The sequence below is a fragment of the Chelonia mydas genome, chromosome 4 (assembly GCF_015237465.2).
Source record: "Chelonia mydas isolate rCheMyd1 chromosome 4, rCheMyd1.pri.v2, whole genome shotgun sequence".
Taxonomy (NCBI): Eukaryota; Metazoa; Chordata; order Testudines; family Cheloniidae; genus Chelonia; species Chelonia mydas.
The window spans coordinates 37,058,008-37,077,366 of record NC_057852.1 but is presented as its reverse complement, the minus strand read 5'-3'; the positions used below and the strand labels follow the sequence as shown (position 1 = coordinate 37,077,366).

General features: G+C 46.6%; 1 long non-coding RNA gene across 1 annotated transcript; it reads left to right on the top strand.

Annotated features, from left to right (window-relative positions):
* The first annotated feature begins 3,802 nt into the window (after positions 1–3,802).
* On the top strand, positions 3,803–6,621 carry LOC122465563. The gene is made up of 3 exons (XR_006290493.1): positions 3,803–4,167; positions 4,604–6,041; positions 6,476–6,621. It is a non-coding gene; the product is annotated as an uncharacterized LOC122465563 (long non-coding RNA).
* The last annotated feature ends 12,738 nt before the right edge of the window (positions 6,622–19,359 follow it).

The following is a 19,359-nucleotide window of genomic DNA, read 5'->3' as shown; positions in this document are numbered from 1 at the left end:
TGCTCTGTTAGCTGACTAGTAAGAGTGACTGTCCTGTAATCAGGGTGCAAATCATCTCCCCCTTTTTTTGAGGGGCATTGAGGTCTTTGTTAAATTGAGCAATGTGACCTCCCTGTAACTAGGGTCTAGGTCTCTGTCCACTTGCTTATTTGGCTTTATGCCGTGCTCTGCCCCACTAGTCAGCATGACAACTCTGTAATTAGGGTACATGTCACAAGTCTCTCTAGAATGGGACATTGTGAGCTCTTTGGTATTTTGACAGCTTGACCTTCCTGTAAATCAGATTATGGTCTCTGCTATTTGGCTAATGCGAGCAACCAGCCTATAATCAGGGTACAGGTTGCCTCTCGCTTTTGAAATCTGGGGGATTAGAATCATTTCCGTAACATGGGCAGCTTGACCTCCCTGTAACTAGGGTTTGAATCTCCGAAGCCCTTTGGGTCTCCATTAGCTGGCTAGTGAGTGTGACTGTCCTCTAATCAGGGTGCTAGTCACCTCCCCCTGCCTTTGGAGGGGCATTGAGCTCTTTGTTAAACTGAGCAATGTGACCGCCCTGTAACTTGGGTCCGGGTCTCTACCCTCTTGCTCATTTGGCTTTATGCCGTGCTCTGCCCCACTAGTCAGCATGACAACCCTGTAATTAGGGTACATGTCACAAGTATCTCTAGAATGGGACATTGTGAGCTCTTTGGTACTTTGACAGCTTGACCTTCCTGTAATTCAGGTTATGGTCTCTGCTATTTTGGCTAATGCCAGCGACCACCCTGTAATGAGGGTACAGGTTGCATCTCTCTTTTCCAATCTGGGGGATTAGAAACATTTCAGTAACATGGGCAGCTTGACCTCCCTGTAAGTGGGGTTTGCGTCTCCAAGGCCCTTTGGGTCTCTTGGTCTTGTGCTGTCTTCACAACCTGCTGCGAGCAACTGCCCTGTAATCAGAGATTGGGTCTTTGCTCTCTAGTCTCTTGGCACTAGGTCAAGTGCAGCCAGCTGCCCTGAATGAGCACCCTGTAAACAGGGTACAGGTCTCATCAGCTACTATTTATGTTGCCCCCGGGAGACTGTGTCCAGAGTTCTGGCCCTTCAAGCAGCAGTTCCAACTTCCCTGGAATTCTGCAGCCAAGTCTCCTGCTTTCTACTCACTTCCTGTACTCTTGGAGACCTGACATACTATTGGTGGTAAGTTCTGAAAGGGAGTGTCCTGTGATGGTTTTGGACTAAGTCAATCCAGGCAGTATACCTTGTCACATTGATTTAGGAATACTTGTCAATTAATTCCTTACTGCCCTTAATCATTTATTTCTGATTTTGTATGGAGACTGCCTGGTGTAATAGTTGTCAAGGGGAAATCTGGAAATTGTCACTTTAGAGGAGGATGGGTTCAGTACTTTTCTCTCCCAGTTCAGCTCGGGAGGAGGGGGAAATACTTACGGAAGTGTCTGTGGACCACAGAGAATTGTCTTGGACCTTAATATCCAGGCTGTCTGCAGATCCAGAAAAGAACACTGTATCAGTAGTTTACACTGACTTTGCATTGGGGACGTGGAGTTGTCGAAAGGGGTTCTCACTTACACATGCCTTGTGCTCCCTTTCTCTGTTTCAGGCATCTTGAAGCACAAGTGGAGAAGAAGGAAGTGTCAGGAATGCCCCACACAGAGGAGAAAAGAAGATGGAGGAAAAGGAAAGGGACTCTGGGCACAGTAACCTCCCTCCCACTTTCTTTTGGCTTTATGCTGTATTGTGGCCATCTAGTGAGGATGACAGCCCTGTAATTAGGGTGCAAGTCATATTCCTGTTGCTTCTGGGGGATATTAAGCTTTTTGGAACCATGAGCAGTGTGACTTGACCTCCATGTATTTCAGGGTCTGGTCTTTGGCCTCTTGCTATTTTGGCATCATGCCCCCTGGCAATCTAGTCAGTGTGACCCCTTGTAATTGGGGTGCATGTCACCAGTTTCAGTAGTATGTGAAATACTGAGTCCTTATACCCTTGTGGAGCATGACCTCCTGTAATTCAGGATCAGGTCTCTGCTATTCTCCCTGGCATTATGCACCTTTATCTTTCTAATCAGAAAGACCACCCTGTATTGAGGGTTCAGGTCAAATGCCTCTCATTTACAGGGGATTAGGGCTATTTTAGGGTCCTGAGGAATGTGACTGCCCTGTAAACAGTGTCTTCTGTGATTATGCTCCTTAATTTAGCTAGTCAGAGTGACCACCTGTAATCAGGGTGAGAATCACATTCCCCTCACTTTTGGGAGATACTGATGTCTTTGTTACCTGAGCAATGTGACCTCCCTGTAACTAGGGGTCAGGTCTCTGTCCTTTGCTCTTCTGGGATTATGTCCTGTTCTCAGCCTGATCACTTTGACTGCCCGGTAATTAGGGTGCAGGTCATGTGCCTCTTATCTAGGCAGGACTACGTTCCTCTTAGTGCTTTGGGCTGAGTGACGACCCTGTAAGTAGGGTTCAGGTCTTCTCCTTTTCTCTTTCATGTGATGTATTTTCTCTTAATCAGCTAGTCCAAGGGACTGCCCTGTAAGAAGGATACAGGTCCTTTCCCCTTTGGCTCCTTTGGGTTGTTAGGCTGGTCACTTTGACCCTGCCCTGTAAGCACGATGCAGGTCTTCTGCCTTTTCCCCTTTATTTTTTTGAGGAAAGGAAAATTGGTCAAGTTTAAAACTGTGGGTCAAGTGACCTTCCAATGAGCTCTCTTTCTGTTCTGGGAAGTCCCCCTTTATTTTGTATGCATGTGTTTGTGAGAGGATGTGATACATATGGATGTGAAAGTTTTTTATTTTTTATTGATTTATTTTGAGTTTTTAAGTTAAATTGCTGCAGCTCTTTTTCTTTACACTTCTCAGAATCGAAAAAAGAGCTCTAAATGTATTAATGTATCTGTCCTCCTACTCCCCACAAAAGGTGAACAGTAAGGACTCAGATATCATCCTTTAGTGCCTTGAACAGTGTGACCTCTGTGTAAACAGGGCTCTAGTCTCACCACTTCTGCTTTATTTAGATTGAGCTCATTTCAGTGGGCTGAAGGCAATAACTCGCCTTTAAGCAAGGAGTTCTAAGACAGGTGCTTCTAAATCACATGAGGTATACCATCCCCAACTATTTAGGATACATGATGACTCTGTACTGAGGGTTCACATACATTCCCTTCATTCTTTTAGCATCATACTATTTCACTGGACTACTCTGAGTCCTGATTCTGTAATTAGGGGAGAGTTTCTGTCCCTTTGGCTTCTGGGGGATATCGAGCTCTGTGGAACCTAAGGCAGCATGATGTCACTATCATCAAGGTCCAGGTCTGTGCCATTTTATCCTTTTGACATTATGCTCCATTAGCTGGCTAGTGAGCGTGACTGCCCTGTAATCAGGGTGCAACTCACCGCCCCCTGTCTTTTGAGGGCCATTGTGCTGTCTTCAAACCCTGCTGCCAGAGACCGCCCTGTAATCAGGGATCGGCTCTTTTTCCCTTGTCTTTTGAAGGCCGTTCACTCGATTCTTAAATTGAGCAATGTGATCACCTTGTACCTAGGGTCCGGGTCTCTGCCCACTTCCTCACTTGGCATTAGGCCTTGCTCTGGCCCACTAGTCAGTGTGACAACCCTGTAACTAGGGTGCATGTCAAAAGTCTCTATAGAATGGGACATACTGAGTTCTTGTGTACTTTGAGCAGCTTGATCTTCCTGTAATTCAGGTTATGGTCTCTGCTCTGTGGCTAATGCCTGTGACCACTCTGTAATCAGGGTACAAGTTAAATCTCTCTTTTCCAGTCTGGGGGATTAGAAACATTTCAGGAACACGGGCAGCTTGACCTCCCTCTAAGTAGGGTTTGTGTCTCCGAGGCCCTTTGGGTCTCTTGGCCTTGTGCTTTCTTCACAGCCAGCTGAGAGTGACCGCCCTGTAATCAGGGATTGGGTCTTTGCCCTTCAGTCTCTTGGCACGAGGACAGTGTAGCCAGCTGGTCTGAAAGACCACCCTTAAAACGAGGTACAGGTCTCATCAGACACCATTTATGGTACCCCCATGACACTGTGTCCAGAGTCCTGGCCCTTCACACTGCGCTTCCAACTTGCCTGGAATGCTGCAGCCAACCTCCTGCTCTCTTCCTCACTTACTGGGCTCTCGGAGACCCGACATCCAGCTGCTCTTGCTGGTAAGTTCAGAAAGGGAAAAGTCCTGTGGCAGTTTTCGACTAAGTCCGTCCCAGCAGTATACCTCGTCTCATTGCTTTTGGAATCCTTGTCAATTAATTCCTTACTGCCCTTAAACATCTAATTCCTCTTCATTTTGTGTGGAGACTGCCTGATGTAATAGTAGTTGTCAAGGGGAAACCTGGAGATTGTGCCTTTGGAGTAGGATGGGGTTGGTCATTTTCTCACTGAGTGGGGCTTGGGAGGAGGGGAAAATACTTACGGAAGTGTCTGTGGACCACAGAGAACTGTCTTGGAGCTGAATATTCAGGCTCTCTGCAGACCCGGAAAACAACACTGTATCGGTAGTTTACACTGCGTTTGTGTGGGGGAATGGAGTTGTTGTAAGAGCCTCTGTCTTACACACGCCTCTGTGTTCCCTCGCTCTCTTTGAGGCAGCTTCAAGCACAAGCGGACAAAAAGGAAGTTTCAGGATTGTCAAGCAAAGACGTGGAAAGACAACAAGTCACAGAAGATGGAGGAGAAGGAAAGGGATTCTGTGCACAGTAGCCTCCCTCTAATCAGGCCTCAGTTCATGTCATGATACTGTATGGGGATCTCAAGCTTTCAATCCCTTGAGCAGCGTAACCGCCCTGTAAGCAGAGTCCGGGTCTGTGCCATTTTGTCCTTTTGACATTATGCTCCGTTAGCTGGCTAGTGAGGGTGACTGCCCTGTAATCAGGGTGCAAGTCACCTCCCCCTGTCTCTTGAGGGCCATTGAGCTCTTTGTTAAATTGAGCAATGAGACCGTCCCGTAACTGGGGTCCTAGTCTCTGCCCACTTGCTCACTTGGCATTAGGCCCTGCTCTGGTCCACTAGTCAGCGTGACAACCCTGTAAGTAGGGTGCATGTCACAAGCCTCCATAGAATGGGACATACTGAGCTCTTGTGTACTTTGAGCAGCTTGACCTTCCTGTAATTCAGGTTATGATCTCTGCTCTGTGGCTAATGCCAGTGACCAGCCTCTAATCAAGGTACAGGTTGCATCTCTCTTTTCCAAGCTGGGGGATGAGAAACAACTCAGTAACATGGGCAGCTTGACCTCCCTCTAAGTAGGGTTTGCGTCTCCCAGGCCCTTTGGGTCTCTTGGCCTTGTGCTGTCTTCACACCCTGCTGACAGAGACAGCCCTGTACTCAGGTATCGGCTGTTTTCCCCTTGTCTTTTGAGGGCCGTTGAGTCCTTTGTTAAATAGAACAATGTGACCGCCCTGTAACTAGAGTCCGGGTCTCTGCCCACTTCCTCACTTGGCATTAGGCCTTGCTCTGGCCCACTAGTCAGTGTGACAACCCTGTAACTAGGGTGCATGTCAAAAGTCTCTATAGAATGGGACATACTGAGTTCTTGTGTACTTTGAGCAGCTTGATCTTTCTGTAATTCAGGTTATGGTCTCTGCTCTGTGGCTAATGCCTGTGACCACCCTGTAATCAGGGTACAGGTTACATCTCTCTTTTCCAGTCTGGGGGATTAGAAACATCTCAGGAACACGGGCAGCTTGACCTCCCTCTAAGTAGGGTTTGTGTCTCCGAGGCCCTTTGGGTCTCTTGGCCTTGTGCTCTCTTCACAGCCTGCTGAGAGTGACCGCCCTGTAATCAGGGATTGGGTCTTTGCCCTTCAGTCTCTTGGCACGAGGACAAGTGTAGCCAGTTGGTCTGAAAGCGCAGCCTTTAAACGGGGTTCAGGTCTCATCAGACACCATTTATGGTACCCCCATGACACTGTGTCCAGAGTCCTGGCCCTTCACACTGCGCTTCCAACTTGCCTGGAATGCTGCAGCCAAGTCTCCTGCTCTCTTCCTCACTGGGCTCTCGGAGACCCGACATTCAGCTGCTCTTGCTGGTAAGTTCAGAAAGGGAAAAGTCCTGTGGCAGTTTTCGACTAAGTCCGTCCCAGCAGTATACCTCGTCACATTGCTTTTGGAATCCTTGTCAATTAATTCCTTACTGCCCTTAAACATCTAATTCCTCTTCATTTTGTGTGGAGACTTGCCTGATGTAATAGTAGTTGTCAAGGGGAAACCTGGAGATTGTGCCTTTGGAGTAGGATGGGGTTGGTCATTTTCTCACTGAGTGGGGCTTGGGAAGAGGGGAAAATACTTACGGAAGTGTCTGTGGACCACAGAGAACTGTCTTGGAGCTGAATATTCAGGCTCTCTGCAGACCCGGAAAACAACACTGTATCGGTAGTTTACACTGCGTTTGTGTGGGGGACATGGAGTTGTTGTAAGAGCCTCTGTCTTACACACGCCTCTGTGTTCCCTCGCTCTCTTTGAGGCAGCTTCAAGCACAAGCGGACAAGAAGGAAGTTTCAGGATTGTCAAGCAAAGACGTGGAAAGATGACAAGTCACAGAAGATGGAGGAGAAGGAAAGGGACTCTGGGCACAGTAGCCTCCCTCTAATCAGGCCTCAGCTCATGTCATGATACTGTAAGGGGATCTCGAGCTTTCAATCCCTTGAGCAGCGTGACCGCCCTGTAAGCAGGGTCCAGGTCTGTGCCATTTTGTCCTTTTGACATTATGCTCCGTTAGCTGGCTAGTGAGGGTGACTGCCCTGTAATCAGGGTGCAAGTCACCTCCCCCTGTCTCTTGAGGGCCATTGAGCTCTTTGTTAAATTGAGCAATGAGACCGCCCTGTAACTGGGGTCCTGGTCTCTGCACACTTGGCATTAGGCCCTGCTCTGGCCCACTAGTCAGCGTGACAACCCTGTAAGTAGGGTGCACGTCACAAGCCTCCATAGAATGGGACATACTGAGCTCTTGTGTACTTTGAGCAGCTTGACCTTCCTGTAATTCAGGTTATGATCTCTGCTCTGTGGCTAATGCCAGTGACCAGCCTCTAATCAAGGTACAGGTTGCATCTCTCTTTTCCAAGCTGGGGGATGAGAAACAACTCAGTAACATGGGCAGCTTGACCTCCCTCTAAGTAGGGTTTGCGTCTCCCAGGCCCTTTGGGTCTCTTGGCCTTGTGCTGTCTTCACACCCTGCTGACAGAGACAGCCCTGTACTCAGGTATCGGCTGTTTTCCCCTTGTCTTTTGAGGGCCGTTGAGTCCTTTGTTAAATAGAACAATGTGACCGCCCTGTAACTAGGGTCCGGGTCTCTGCCCACTTCCTCACTTGGCATTAGGCCTTGCTCTGGCCCACTAGTCAGTGTGACAACCCTGTAACTAGGGTGCATGTCAAAAGTCTCTATAGAATGGGACATACTGAGTTCTTGTGTACTTTGAGCAGCTTGATCTTTCTGTAATTCAGATTATGGTCTCTGCTCTGTGGCTAATGCTTGTGACCACCCTGTAATCAGGGTACAGGTTGCATCTCTCTTTTCCAGTCTGGGGGATTAGAAACATTTCAGGAACACGGGCAGCTTGACCTCCCTCTAAGTAGGGTTTGTGTCTCCAAGGCCCTTTGGGTCTCTTGGCCTTGTGCTCTCTTCACAGCCTGCTGAGAGTGACCGCCCTGTAATCAGGGATTGGGTCTTTGCCCTCCAGTCTCTTGGCACGAGGACAAGTGTAGCCAGCTGGTCTGAAAGCGCAGCCTTTAAACGGGGTTCAGGTCTCATCAGACACCTTTTATGGTGCCCCCATGACACTGTGTCCAGAATCCTGGCCCTTCACCCTGCGCTTCCAACTTGCCTGGAATGCTGCAACCAAGTCTCCTGCTCCCTTCCTCACTTACTGGGCTCTCAGAGACCCGACATCCAGCTGCTCTTGCTGGTAAGTTCAGAAAGGGAAAAGTCCTGTGGCAGTTTTTGACTAAGTCCGTCCCAGCAGTATACCTTGTCACATTGCTTTTGGAATCCTTGTCAATTAATTCCTTACTGCCCTTAAACATCTAATTCCTCTTCATTTTGTGTGGAGACTGCCTGATGTAATAGTAGTTGTCAAGGGGAAACCTGGAGATTGTGCCTTTGGAGTAGGATGGGGTTGGTCATTTTCTCACTGAGTGGGGCTTGGGAAGAGGGGAAAATACTTACGGAAGTGTCTGTGGACCACAGAGAACTGTCTTGGAGCTGAATATTCAGGCTCTCTGCAGACCCGGAAAACAACACTGTATCGGTAGTTTACACTACGTTTGTGTGGGGGACATGGAGTTGTAAGAGCCTCTGTCTTACACACGCCTCTGTGTTCCCTCGCTCTCTTTGAGGCAGCTTCAAGCACAAGCGGACAAGAAGGAAGTTTCAGGATTGTCAAGCAAAGACGTGGAAAGATGACAAGTCACAGAAGGTGGAGGAGAAGGAAAGGGACTCTGGGCACAGTAGCCTCCCTCTAATCAGGCCTCAGCTCATGTCATGATATTTTAAGGGGATCTCGAGCTTTCAATCCCTTGAGCAGCTTGACCGCCCTGTAAGCAGAGTCCGGGTCTGTGCCATTTTGTCCTTTTGACATTATGCTCCGTTAGCTGGCTAGTGAGGGTGACTGCCCTGTAATCAGGGTGCAAGTCACCTCCCCCTGTCTCTTGAGGGCCATTGAGCTCTTTGTTAAATTGAGCAATGAGACCGTCCCGTAACTGGGATCCTGGTCTCTGCCCACTTGCTCACTTGGCATTAGGCCCTGCTCTGGCCCACTAGTCAGCGTGACAATCCTGTAAGTAGGGTGCATGTCACAAGCCTCCATAGAATGGGACATACTGAGCTCTTGTGTACTTTGAGCAGCTTGCCCTTCCTGTAATTCAGGTTATGGTCTCTGCTCTGTGGCTAATGCCTGTGACCACCCTGTAATCAGGGTACAGGTTACATCTCTCTTTTCCAGTCTGGGGGATTAGAAACATCTCAGGAACATGGGCAGCTTGACCTCCCTCTAAGTAGGGTTTGTGTCTCCGAGGCCCTTTGGGTCTCTTGGCCTTGTGCTCTCTTCACAGCCTGCTGAGAGTGACCGCCCTGTAATCAGGGATTGGGTCTTTGCCCTCCAGTCTCTTGGCACGACGACAAGTGTAGCCAGCTGGTCTGAAAGCGCAGCCTTTTTAACGGGGTTCAGGTCTCATCAGACACCTTTTATGGTACCCCCATGACACTGTGTCCAGAGTCCTGGCCCTTCACCCTGCGCTTCCAACTTGCCTGGAATACTGCAGCCAAGTCTCCTGCTCTCTTCCTCACTTACTGGGCTCTCGGATTTGCGTCTCCCAGGCCCTTTAGGTCTCTTGGCCTTGTGCTGTCTTCACACCCTGCTGACAGAGACCGCCCTGTAATCAGGGATCGGCTGTTTCCCCTTGTCTTTTGAGGGCCGTTGAGTCCTTTGTTAAATAGAGCAATGTGACCGCCCTGTAACTAGGGTCCGGGTCTCTGCCCACTTGCTCACTTTGCATTAGGCTCCGCTCTCGCCCACTCATCAGAGTGACAACCCTGTAACTAGGGTGCATGTCAAAAGTCTCCATAGAATGGGACATACTGAGCTCTTGTGTACTTTGAGCAGCTTAACCTTCCTGTAATTCAGATTAATGTCTCTGCTCTGTAGCTAATGCCTGTGACCACCCTTTAGCATCTCTCTTTTTCAATCTGAGGGATTACAAGCATTTCAGTAATATGGGCAGCTTGACCACCCTCTAAGTAGGGTTTGCGTCTCTGAGGCCCTTTTTACTTTCATAAAGTCTCTGTTGGCTACAGCAGAAATGCTGTTTTAAAAGTATACAAGAAAACTGAGGATGTAGGCTGTGGATGGCTATTCTGAGGTGTGTTGGAAGACGTTTTCAAGTAGGCACACTCTTAACCTTTCTCCCAGCCCCATAAGAAAGCCCATTTTTTAAAACCAAAACAGTAACATAGCTATGATGCTGTATTGAATTAAACTAAATTTCTACCTATCGCCAATTAGAGATTGTCAATACAACTGACAATTTGCATCTAAATGTTGATTTCATGTAGATACGTCACTAAATATTTAGCATGTGTTTTTGCATATTTTTATGTAAAACAGTTACACACATCTTAGAAAATGTGTTTCTTTGACTTAAGTGTGTGACTTTTATATAGGTGGACAACTAAAGTTCTGTGTACTTTTTGTTTTTACTGCACAGGTTTGTCGCTAGGTACCAAGGAATAATTGTTAGTCTGAAATGCAGAGACCTTAAACACACAAGCATTATAGAATCATAGCTTACCATTATTAATAAGTCATAATTTCCTACTGGAAGTGCAAAGATGTACCTTAAGCGAAGGCATGTGTTTGTATTGTCCACTCACTCCCAAATACCCCGGAAAAACTCTTCAAAGAAAGTTAAGGTTGAAAAGATTAACCTTTAATCCAGGTAACACCTAATTTATTTTTTTAGCTCTGTTTCTCTCTTACACTTCTAAAAACAAGCAAAGAAAACAAAATGTTCTGGAAACTGGCAGTTACTCCTCCCACTTCACAACTTTCAAACACCTACTCTACTTAAACGGTCACACCAACCAAAGTGTACCAAACATTCAATTTTGACTTTCCACCCATTGTGTCCGAAGTTAGAATATTTTTGGTAGTTGTGTATATTGATGTAAGTGGTAATAGTGGTGTTTTAAAAGGTTTTTTTGCTTATTGAATTAATAGGATGTTTGAGAATGATGATGTGGATATTTTAGGTCGGTATTTGTTAAGTCTTGGTATTTGGGTACAGGTGCAGTATTTTGTTATTATGACGGTTTTTCAGGTATTGGTTTAGTGTTGACAATTTTAGATGTTTTTGTATATGTACATTAGTAGAAGTACTTAGAGTGGAAAGTTGAGATTGTCTGTTTGGTGCAATTTTATTGGTGTGAAAGTTCATTTAGGGTTGGTGTTTGAAAGCCCTGAGGTTTGAATTTTAAGCTCTTAAACTCAACAGACTCAGGACCCACCTGGCTACCTCAGTTCTTACTGTCATTCCTGATTCCAAATCTGGTATGAAGATGACCATGCAGAATAAAAATATTTCCAGAGACTTTCAGGAGGTTTGCATTTTTGCAGCTTTAGGGGATCCATTAAACGTTATTTGAGCTTTTCAAAATGTCATAATTGTGGAAAACTTCTACTTCTGCCACTTAAGTGTTGAACAATGACCTTTATTAAAAGATTTACACTGGCAGTTAATTCTGTTCTGTACTAAGATAATTTTGCTACTATCGCCATTTTATGATGTGTGAAATGAATTAACTAGGTTTGATTATACCTATTTGATAACATTTGGAATATGCCATGTTAAATTCACAGATTTAACTTTGACTGTCATATCACCTTTCCATAATTCCTTATTTATGAATGTATTTATTACTATTCATGTAATTAAATTAATAAAAGGCATACATTCAGGTATAGTCTCAGCTGTGTCTTTGGCAAAACAAAAAGGAATCTGGTAAACTTGAGAAGAATTTTGGTATAATTAATTTTAATTTAATTATTTTTATCTTTTTCATGTGGTCGTTGGAAGTAAGTACTCTGTAGTGGTACAAATTTCATTTTTCTCTTGGATAATACATTTTTGGCACACTGCTGTGTGAGCTTGAGGATGAAGATCTCACTGCCACTTAGGTGCATAAACTTGCCCTCCTAGAGCTTCTAAGGTGCACAAGAATAAGACTTTGGTTCCTTCACTGTTCACAAGCTTATAGATTGCTTGAGCTGTGCAAGTCCTAGAGCTCATTTCCGGAGCACAATATATGATTGTGGCCAATGTTCCCTCTAATTTTTGACAGGCTGTGTGGGCAAAAAATTGCTTCTGTGCAAATTGTTGTGCTTCTGTGCAAATTTTTGTGCGTGTGGTGTTTCGTGTGTGTGGGGTTTAGGGTCTGTGTGTGCGCGCACAGCTTAGAGGGAACAGTGATTGTGGCTATGATAAGATTGGCCTGAAACTGGCAAGGTCCTCTGGTTTCTGCACCTTTCCAGTTCAGAAATTTTTTAAAAAGTAGATCAATGTAATATTTTTATATTCAATTTCATGTTTCTCAGAAATTAACTTTTACGATGTTCTCAAGTCTCAATATGCTTCTAAATGTGACGTAGTGTGGTCTAGTGGTTTAGAGCACTGGTCTTGGATTCAGGAGACCTGGTTTCTATTCCTGGCTCTGCTGCTGGTCCACTGACTGTCCTTGGGCAAGTCACTTCACCTCCCTGTGCCAGCTTCTCCATCAGATTTTTTAAAAAGGGTGGGGGAGATGATTGTACTGAGCTCATTTGTAAAGTGTTTTGAGATCTACTGAAGAAAAGCACTAAACAGAATTTTTACTAAAAATGAGATTCCACAGGGGTTAGACAGAACTAGAGATTAACATTGGTAAGGGTGCATGAAGATATAATACACTATGTAAATATTAATTGTGCTAAACCTGTGAAGAAAACTGTCTTGATGTATAATGAATTGAATCAGTCTCTCTTGGCATTTGTTAATTCATTTCTAGTATACCAGATGCTGTCTGTTCCATTTAAATATGTATGCAGTGGGGATGTACTTTTTATTTATTACCTTGCCCTATGATTTATTGTTCAAAAATGGGCAACTTGGAAAGCAAATACTCAGTATTAGGTGATTGTTCGCGTGCTGTAGAAAAAGCAGATGAACAAAATCTAAAGCGTGCAGTAGCTGCACTCAGGGGCTGCGAGTTGTATGGGCCCGTGGTGCCCGGGCTCCAGCAATATTCAGGGCCCGGCGGCCCAGCTCCACTAATGTTTGGGGCCAGGTCTCTCCCCCGGCCCCACCTGCCACCCCCACGCGCCTTCCTCGAGCGTCCGCCGGATCCCACTTGCTGCCCCACGCACCTCCCCTGGGTCCCCCAGCGTCTCTGCCTCTCTCCTGTAGCTCCACGCTGCCTCTGCTCCGCTCTGCCAGCTCCCAGCATCAACTGCCACCACAGGGTCCTAGTGCCCCCATCCACTAGTGGCAGGGCAGGCTGCCCTTACCGTGCCCTTCCACCTCGGACCCTTCTCTTTTCCAGCAGGACCCTCCACCAGCACAGGCCCCCCCCTCCGCCCATAGTCACTGCTCCTGCCCCACACTGGGCAAGGGGCAGCCCCATCCCCCACCCCCGTGAGGCTACAGTGAGGGGCAGCAGCAGGGGGGAGGCGCACATGTGATGCCCCCCCCCCCCGACATCCACCACAGGGGAGTGGAGGGGGCTTCCTGGACCTGAGAGGAGCCCTAGGAGCATGTGCAGTGACAATGGTGCCGGGTGAGTGTGGTGAGGGGGTAAGAGGGGATCCTCCCCCAGAGCTCACTGCTGCTGGTGGAGGGGGAGAGGGCTGGGGGGAACCATCCTCTCTGGCCCCAGACCCAGGGCAGCCTGCCTGCACCCCAAACTCCTTGTCCCCAGGCCTGCCCCACCCGAGAGCCTGCACCCCCAGCCAGAGCCCTCACCCCCTGCACCCCAATGCTCTGCCCTAGTCCTGAGCCTCTCCAACACCCCAAAACCCTCATCCCCAGACAGAGCCCTCACCCCTCCACACCCGTACCTCTGCCCCTGCCCTGAGCCGCATCCTGCATCATGAACCCCCCAGCCCCACCCCACAGCCCTCACCCCAACCCTCTACCTTAGCCCTGAGCCCCTTCCCACATCCCAAACCCCTCAACCCAGCCACACCCCTCACCCCTGCACCCCCTCCCTCCGTACCCCCTCCCATCCCGATTCCCTCCCAGAGCCTGCACCCTCTCCCCCTTCCCACACACCCCTTCCCACCCCCAAACTCCCTCCCAGAGCCTGCACCCATCACCCCTCCTGTGCACCCACCCGCTGCCCCAGCCCAGAGCCTGCACCCCTCACCCCAACTGGAGCCTGCACTCAAACTCTGTCCCAGAGCCTGCACCCTTCCTGCATCCCCACCCCCTCCCCCTGCCCCTGCCCGAGCCCGGAGCCTGCACCCAAAACCCAAACTCCGTCCCAGAGCCTGCACCCCAGACCCCCTCCCCCACCCAAACTCCCTCCCAGAGCCCAACCTCTCACCCCTTTTGCACCCAAACTCCCTCCCAGAGCCTGCACCCCTCCTGCACCCCAATCCTCTGCCCCAGCCCAGGGCCTGCACCCCAGACCTCCTCCCCCCACCCAAACTCCCTCCCAGAGCCTTAGACAGGTGGGGGGGGGGCAGAGTTTAGGTAGGCAGAATTGGGGGTGGGGTTCTGGGCACCACCAAAATTTCTATAAACCTGCCACCCCTGGCTGCAGTTACACCAGGGGAACTCCATGACTTCAATCAATTTGAAAGAAGCCTATCTTCACGCACTCATCCAGCGGTGACACAGAAAATTCCTCTGATTCTCACACAACATTTCAGTCACCTTTGAACTACGAACTGTCTGTAGGGTATTTGTAGGTAATAATGCAGCTCTTTGAGAAGAGCTATCATCTAAACCTTACTTGATGACTTGCTGATCAGACCCCTCTCCAAGGAAAAAGCCAGTACCAACCATCCAGTCTGAACTGTTGATTTACAGGTGAAAGGATCCATATCTTTTTACTACTCTTCTGACCCACTCAGCCTCCCTTCACTGAACATTGCTATCCTTTGTAAGGAAAGCACTTCCCATTTCAGTGAGTGGCAGTATTTCAACAGTGTCACCATATTTTATTGAGAACGAAGACAAACAAGCCCTTTCTATGTGTAATTATTTCACACACACCATTAATCCACAGCTAATAGGGTTTATTTCTGTTCTCCAAACACATTGCATGGATCACTCTTTCGTCATGCACTTCCTACTCCACTACAAAAAAAGTCAAAACACACGTCATTGCCTTGCTACACACATTCTGCTCATTAGGGGGAGAAATATGTTTCGTATGAAAAGTATATTCCTCCTTGTTCTTTCTAGATGTGAAAGGGAATTCAGAAATGAAATTGTGCTACAGCTGGACAGTGAGATTTCACCTAAAATTTTTATTTTCCCTAGCCTATGAAATGGATCATGATATTCCACTAACAGGTGGTCTATAAATGAGTTTAGTGTTTCATTTTGGGTAATTTTCTGAACTATTTGTATGAGATTCAAACCCTGTGATGTTTTCCTTTGATAAAAAAGAGACATCTTTTCCTATAACACAGAATATCTCCAAACTGAATTCAGCAGGTTCATGGAAATTTCTTAAGACCATGACTGTTTTCTGATATCAGTGTTGAAAAATATTTATGCGTAACCTAGAATTTGGGTTAGTGGAGTATAATTAGATAACATGAGTTGTTTTATTAGATTATATGAACACCAGAATTTGTTATGATGGTCAAAGGCTTATTAACAATTTCCACCTTTACAATGTGCACAGCTGTGTGCTTTCAGTTATTTAGCACATGTACTCTGGTACTTAAAGATCTTCAGCAGTACTTGTTTAATCTTTCTCTCTTCCCAACTTGTTTACATGAGTGATGATTTACTATCTGTTTAGTTCTTTGCTTTACTTAAATCTGCAATAGACTGCAAAATGACTAGCTTTCTCTAGTTTTGGCATAACATGTAGCATGTGCTATCTTACACACTGCTTGTATGTGTATTCCCCACAATTTTTATATTTTGAATTTTCTACTTGAGCATACACTTTTGTTGATAAACCCTGTATATTGTGATTCTTTACTGAGTCGATGTTCATACTCTATTCCTGATCCTTTTACTTCAAGTAGAGCTACAGACTTTATTTCTTGAGGAGTCTGAAAAAAGTCAACAAAGAATCTAATCAAAAGCCCCCAGTACTCAATGGAAAGACTTCAGTGTGTTGGATCAGGTCTTAGTTTAGCATTTATGCAAAACCAAATCTTGATACTTGTGTTTATATATTTAATGGACTCTTTTGTTTGCTCTTTCCTCAGGAGCAATTAATTTCTCATTATTTCAGCCAAATGTGGTATTTTTTATTAGTATGTTTACATTTAAGAAATTGAAATACCAAGAGAAAGCCTGATCTTGTGCAATTTTGACCACATAAATGTCTCTACAAGGCAAGGCATTGTAAAAGCCAAGGAAAAACATAAATACAAATAAACACAACTATTTGAAACAAAAATATAATTAATAGAACCCACACAAGCCCCCATCCATGACTATGTCCAAGTCATGGTTTTTCTGGAGTCATATTTGTTGTATCCTTGGGGGCAGCAGTTTTAGGAAGAAATCACTTGAGACACAGAGAGCTGTAAACCTTAAAAGCAGCCATTTATTACCACACGCTGAACTAACCAAACCAGCCAAAACTGGCTGGGCTATCCCCTAATAATCTAACTCAGTTGCCATAGCAACAACAAGATTCTATTACCATGACAACCAAATACACAACATATTCCTCCCCGCTTAATGAGAACATTCCCTATATAAAACAAACACTAAACTAGAGAAGGAGGGTAGACTGCCTCCATTCCCAGCTAAACTCCGGGGATTATTTTGCCCCGTAACCATGGGTTTGCCCTAGCTAAAGATCCAGCCACTGAGGAGGCCTTTTGTCTCTAGGTGGATTACAGCGGACTTCTGGTGTTGTTGCACCTGAAAGTGTCTTGGGTGCAGGCCTGACAATGGGCTCAGGGTTCGTAGCACGAATGGGCGAGGATGTGGTATCAGCTCGTTCCAGGCAGCGGGGTATCTCTGTCGCTGGCAGTAATGGAGGGGGAAAGTCAGGAACAGGTGACTCTTGATTTGGTGCCTTGCTGGAAGTGGTGAAGTCAGGCAACTCAATTGAAGATGTGTCCTGAGGACTGGCATGACCTGGCAACAGCTGATCTACATGTCACCACCAGGTGAGATCCTCTGCACTTGGACTGTGTAGGAAACAGGTCCTGTTTGAGCGATGATAGTGGCAAGGACCCATTTAGCTCCAGAAGTATAATTCCAAGTGAGAACTGGCTGTCCTGGGCTAAAGGTTCGGTCTTTTGCTTTGGGTGCACACCTGATGACTTGATCTTGCTGCTAACGTTGCACAGTTTGTCGGGGTTCAGAGGGTTTCAGCAGATCAAAGCAAGTGCGCAGCGGTCGTCCCATCATCAGAAAGGCCGGGGATGTCTTGGTCGTAGCATGAGGTGTGTTTCTGTAGGATAGTAAGAAGGTGTCCAGGTGCTTTTGAATGGATAATTGTCCCCTTGCCGATTTCAAAGCTTGTTTCATTGTCTGCATAAATCTTTCAGCTAATCCATTGGTGGATGGATGATATGGTGCTAAAGTGATGTGGTGTATCCCATTTGCCTTCATTAAATTTTGAAACTCCTGAGAGACGAACTACGGTCCGTTTTCACTCACAAGTTGTTCTGGCAGATCAATATGATTGTAGTTTTTGGATAGTACTCTCTGCAGTAGTGGACTGCATTAGAGAGACTTCTGGCCATTTACAATGGGCATCTACCACCACCAAGAACATGCTTCCTTCAAGTGGGCCAGTGAAGTCAACATGAATATGTTGCCATGGGTTTTCAGGCCAGTCCCATGGGTGTAGGAGTGCCCACTAGGGTGCATTCCTCACACCCTGATATGACATGCAAGCTCTTGCCTTCTCTTCAATAGCACTGTCCAATCCAGGCCACCAAAAATAGCTTAGTGCAATTTCCTTCATGCGCACTATTCCACAGTGACCAGAATGTAGCTGTTCTAACATCTGTGATCTCAGTGGTGGTGGGATAATGACGTGTCTCCCCCACAAACAACCACATTGGATTGCTAACTCTGTCCTCCTGGACATGTAGATAACAAGGTCAGGTGAGACCAGAGAGGTTCGTCGAGATGTTCCATGCAACACCAGGTCCATAACTTGGGACAATACTGGGTCAACCCGAGTTGCCTTCTTTACCTGAGTAGCAGTGATGGGTGTATTCCCTACCTGTTCAAAGTAAAAGATTTCCTTCTGGGCAATATGTTGACATTTGACTGGCAAAGGCAGCCTTGAGAGACCATCCGCATTGCCGTGCAGAGTGGATTTCTGATATTTTATTTCATTTGTGTGCGCAGAAAGCAAAATGCCCAACGTTGCACACGACTAGCAGCTAATGGGGGAATGCCTGTGTGGGGTCTAAAAATTGAAGTCAGAGCTTGATGGTCTGTGAGAAGAGTAAACTTCCATCCAAACAGGTACTGATGAAACTTCCGAATTCCAAAAACCACTCTCAATGCCTCACAGTTGATTTGGGCATAGCTAGTTTCTGCTTTTCTTAGAGTGCGTGAAGCAAAAGCAATAGGTCTCTCTCTTCTCCCGAAGGCATAATGTGTGACACAACCACTCCCACTCATAAGGGGAGGCATCGCAGGCCAACTGTAGGGGTAAGGATGGATCAAAGTGTGTCAGAACTTCAGAATTTAGCAATGCAACCTTAGCTTTGTTAAATGCAACATCACAGGCTTCAGTCCACTTCCAGGCCTTGTTCTGCCCAAGGAGTTCGTGAAGTGGTTTTAGCAGTGTGGCTAACTGTGAGATGAACTTTCCATAATAGTTCAATAGTCCTAGAAACAAGTGAAGCTGGCTAACATTTTGAGGAGGGGGAACCTCCACAATAGCCTTAACTTTTGCAGGGGCCTTACAAAGATCCGTAGCATCAGTGATGTGTCCCAAATATTCAACAGAGGGCTGGAAGAATTCACACTTGTCTTTGCGAACTCGTAGGCCATACTCTTCCAGTCTTTGTAGGGTAGCCTCTAAATTCTTTAGGTGATCCTCCTCATTCCTTCTAGTGACCAGGATGTCATCCAGATAGCACTGGACTCCTGGCAAGCCACACAAGATCTGATCCATAGCCCTCTGGAACAAGTCAGGAGCAGATGTTATTCCAAAGGGTAGGCGACAGTATCGATAAAGTCCTTTATGAGTCGCAACAGTCAACAGCTCTTGGGACTTTTTATTGACATGCATCTGTAAATACACTTGACTCAGATCAATCTTACTGAACTTTTGTCCCCCAGCGAAGCCCGCAAAGAGATCATTGATGCGGGAAAGGCGGGTATTGCTCTGCACACAACACTGGGTTGACAGTGACTTTAAAATCACCGCAAATCCAGAGAGAGCCATCTTTCTTCACTATTGGAACGATAGGAGTTGCCGATGGCCTATGGGTAACTGGTATTAGGACTCCATTTGTGACCAGGCACTCCAAGTCTGCTTCAACTTTCAGCTGGATGGCATATGGCACAGTTCTGGCTTTTCAGATATTTTGGTTGACTGTCACGTTTAATGTTCAATGTCACAGTGATTCCCTTCATACTTCCCAGATCCTCTCCAAAAACAGCAGCATATTTCCTTACTATAGCAGTCAGACCGGTTTCTTCTTT